The following is a 4594-nucleotide window of genomic DNA, read 5'->3' on the forward strand; positions in this document are numbered from 1 at the left end:
GGGGGGGCGGCGAGAGAGACCGGGGGGTTGAGAGAGACCTGGGGCAAGAGAGAGGGGGTGACGAGAGACCGGGGGTGACGAGAGAGACTTGGGGTGAGAGAGACCGGGAGTGATGAGAGAGACTGGGGGTTGAGAGAGACCAGGAGCGAGAGAGAACAGGGGCGAGAGAGAGACCTGGGGTGAGAGAGAGGAGTTGACATGAGAGACCGGGGGCAAGAGAGACTGGGGGCAAGAGAGACTGGGCGTAAATGAGACCAGGAATGACGAGAGAACGGTGGAGAGAGAGACCGGGGGTGACGAGGGTTACGAGGGGTGAAGAGAGAGACTGGGGCAATAGACCGAGGGGAGAGAGAGACTGTGGGGGATGAGTGACAGAGGGCGAGAGAGACCGGGGGGAGGCGAGCGAGAACAGAGGCGAGAGAGAGTTGGTGGGGGGGTGGGGGGGTTGCAACGAGAGACCAGGGGCGATGAGACAGACTGGGGCGAGAGGAACCGGAGGATGAGAGAGAGACCGGGTGCAAGAGAGAACAGAGGCAAGAGAGACAGGGGTGGGGGTGGGGGGTGGGTGAGAGAGACAGTGGGGGGGAGGGTGAGAAAGTCCGGGGGCGAAAGAGAGACAAAAGGCGAGAGAGAACAGAAACAAGAGAGCGATCAAGGGGAGAGAGAGACCCGGGGAGATGAGAGACCAGAGGTGAGAGAGACCGGGGCGAGAGAGACCGGGGAGAGTTAGAGACAGGGGGCGACAAGAGAGACTGGGGGGTGAGCAAGACAGGAGCCGACGAGACAGACAAGGAGCGAGAGAGTCCGGGGGCGAAAGCGACCGGGGGCAAGAGAGAGGGGCTGATGAGTGACCGGGGATGACAAGAGAGACTGGGGGTGAGAGAGACTGGGGGCGAGAGAGAACAGGGACAAGAGAGACCCAGGGGGTGAGAGAGATCGAGGGGAGAGAGAGACCGGGGCGATGAGAGAACGGGGAGAGTGAGAGACAGGTGGCGAGAGAGACTGGGGAGAGTTCGAGACCGGGGGCTAGAGAGACCGGGGAGAGTTAAGACCGTGGGCGAGAGAGACTGGGGAGAGTTAGAGACCGGGGGCGAGAGAGACCGAGGAGAGTTAGAGACTGGTGGCGAGATAGACTGGGGAGAGTCAGAGACCGGGGGCGACAAAAGAGACGGGAGGTGAGCAAGGCAGGAGACGACGAGAGAGACCAGGACCGAGGGAGACCGGGGGACGAGAGGGAATGGGGGCAACGAGAAACCGAGCGGGACAAGAGAGAACGGGGCAGACAGACACCGGGGGGGGGGGGGGGAGGTGGGGGGATGTGAGACCAGGGGCAGGAGAGAATCCGGGGGCAATGAGAGACCGGGGCTGAGAGAGAGACCGGTGGCGAGAGAGACCAGGGAGAGTTAGAGACAGGGGTCGACAAGAGAGACCGGGGAGAGTTAGAGACAGGGGGCGAGAGACACTGGGGAGAGTTAGAGACAGGGGGCGAGAGACACTGGGGAGAGTTAGAGACAGGGGGCGAGAGACACTGGGGAGAGTTAGAGACAGAGGGCGAGGAGAAACCGGGGAGAGTTAGAGACAGGGGGGCGAGAGACACTGGGGAGAGTTAGAGACCGGGGGCGAGAGACACTGGGGAGAATTAGAGACAGGGAGCGAGAGACACTGGGGAGAGTTAGAGACAGGGGGCGAGAGACACTGGGGAGAGTTAGAGACAGGGGGCGAGAGACACTGGGGAGAGTTAGAGACAGAGGGCGAGAGACACTGGGGAGAGTTAGAGACAGAGGGCGAGGAGAAACCGGGGAGAGTTAGAGACAGGGGGCGAGAGACACTGGGGAGAGTTAGAGACCGGGGGCGAGAGACACTGGGGAGAGTTAGAGACAGAGGGCGAGAGACACTGGGGAGAGTTAGAGACAGGGGGCGAGAGACACTGGGGAGAGTTAGAGACAGAGGGCGAGAGACACTGGGGAGGTTAGAGACAGGGGGCGAGAGACACTGGGGAGAGTTAGAGACAGGGGGCGAGGAGAAACCGGGGAGAGTTAGAGACAGAGGGCGAGGAGAAACCGGGGAGGTTAGAGAGAGGGGGCGAGCGACACTGGGGAGAGTTAGAGACCGGGGGCGAGGAGAAACCGGGGAGAGTTAGAGACCGGGGGCGAGAGACACTGGGGAGAGTTAGAGACAGGGGGCGAGAGACACTGGGGAGGTTAGAGACAGGGGGCGAGAGACACTTGGGAGAGTTAGAGACAGGGGGCGAGGAGAAACCGGGGAGAGTTAGAGACAGGGGGCGAGGAGAAACCGGGGAGAGTTAGAGACCGGGGGCGAGAGAGACTGGGGAGAGTTAGAGACAGGGGGCGAGAGACACTGGGGAGAGTTAGAGACCGGGGAGAATTAGAGACCAGGGGCGATAGACACTGGGGAGAGTTAGAGACAGGGGGCGAGAGACACTTGGGAGAGTTAGTAACAGGGGGCGCAAGACACTGGGGAGAGTTAGAGACAGGGGGCGAGAGACACTGGGGAGAGTTAGAGACAGGGGGCGAGGAGAAACCGGGGAGAGTTAGAGACAGGGGGCGAGAGACACTGGGAAGAGTTAGAGACAGGGGGCGAGGAGAAACCGGGGAGAGTTAGAGACAGGGGGCGAGAGACACTGGGGAGAGTTAGAGACCGGGGAGAATTAGTGACCAGGGGCGAGAGACACTGGGGAGATTTTGAGACCGGGGGCGAGAGAGACCAGGAGGAGTTAGAGCCCGGGGGCGAGAGAGAGACAGGGGGCAAGAGAGAGACCGAGGGCGGGGAGAGAGATCGGGGGCGAGAAAGACCGGGTCGAGAGACCGACGGCGAGAGACTGCGTGTGATGAGAGACTGGGTCGATGAGAGGCTGAGGGCGATGAGACACCAGGGGTGAGAGAGACCAGGGGTGAGAGAGACCATCGGTGATGGAGACCGGGGTGTGAGAGAGAGACCAGGGTCAAGAGAGACACGGGGGGTCAGAGAAACTGGGGGCAAGAGAGACCGGGGGCGAGAGAGGGGGGTGACAAGAGAGACGGGGGACGAGAGAGACCCGGGGAGAGAGAGACCGGGGACAAGAGAGAGAGACTGGGGGCGAGAGAGAGACTGAGGGCAAATGGAGACCGGGGGCAAGAAGAGAGACCGGAGGCGAGAGTGACCTGGGGGCGACAGACCGAGGGCAAGGAGAGAGACCGGAGGTGAGAGACACTGGGGGGTGAGAGAGACTGGGGGTGAGAGAGACCGGGGACGAGAGACCGGGGTTGAGAGAGACCGGGGGTGAGAGAGAGACCGGGGGTGAGAGAGAGACCGGGGGGTGAGAGAGACCGGGGATGTGAGAGACTGAGGGTGAGAGAGAGACCGGTGGCGAGAGAGACCAGGGAGAGTTAGAGACAGGGGGCGACAAGAGAGACCGGGGAGAGTTAGAGACAGGGGGCGAGAGACACTGGGGAGAGTTAGAGACAGGGGACGAGAGACACTGGGGAGAGTTAGAGACAGGGGGCGAGAGACACTGGGGAGAGTTAGAGACAGAGGGCGAGGAGAAACCGGGGAGAGTTAGAGACAGGGGGCGAGAGACACTGGGGAGAGTTAGAGACAGGGGGCGAGAGACAGTGGGGAGAGTTAGAGACCGGGGGCGAGAGACACTGGGGAGAATTAGAGACAGGGAGCGAGAGACACTGGGGAGAGTTAGAGACAGGGGGCGAGAGACACTGGGGAGAGTTAGAGACAGGGGGCGAGAGACATTGGGGAGAGTTAGAGACAGAGGGCGAGAGACACTGGGGAGGTTAGAGACAGGGGGCGAGAGACACTGGGGAGAGTTAGAGACAGGGGGCGAGGAGAAACCGGGGAGGTTAGAGACAGGGGGCGAGCGACACTGGGGAGAGTTAGAGACCGGGGGCGAGGAGAAACCGGGGAGAGTTAGAGACCGGGGGCGAGAGACACAGGGGAGAGTTAGAGACAGGGGGCGAGAGACACTGGGGAGGTTAGAGACAGGGGGCGAGAGACACTGGGGAGGTTAGAGACAGGGGGCGAGAGACACTGGGGAGAGTTAGAGACAGGGGGCGAGAGACACTGGGGAGGTTAGAGACAGGGGGCGAGAGACACTTGGGAGAGTTAGAGACAGGGGGCGAGGAGAAACCGGGGAGAGTTAGAGACAGGGGGCGAGGAGAAACCGGGGAGAGTTAGAGACCGGGGGCGAGAGAGACTGGGGAGAGTTAGAGACAGGGGGCGAGAGACACTGGGGAGAGTTAGAGACCGGTGAGAATTAGAGACCAGGGGCGATAGACACTGGGGAGAGTTAGAGACAGGGGGCGAGAGACACTTGGGAGAGTTAGTAACAGGGGGCGCAAGACACTGGGGAGAGTTAGAGACAGGGGGCGAGAGACACTGGGGAGAGTTAGAGACAGGGGGCGAGGAGAAACCGGGGAGAGTTAGAGACAGGGGGCGAGAGACACTGGGAAGAGTTAGAGACAGGGGGCGAGGAGAAACCGGGGAGAGTTAGAGACAGGGGGCGAGAGACACTGGGGAGAGTTAGAGACCGGGGAGAATTAGTGACCAGGGGCGAGAGACACTGGGGAGATTTTGAGACCGGGGG

The sequence above is a fragment of the Chiloscyllium punctatum genome, unplaced genomic scaffold, assembly GCF_047496795.1.
Source record: "Chiloscyllium punctatum isolate Juve2018m unplaced genomic scaffold, sChiPun1.3 scaffold_92, whole genome shotgun sequence".
NCBI classification, from domain to species: domain Eukaryota; kingdom Metazoa; phylum Chordata; class Chondrichthyes; order Orectolobiformes; family Hemiscylliidae; genus Chiloscyllium; species Chiloscyllium punctatum.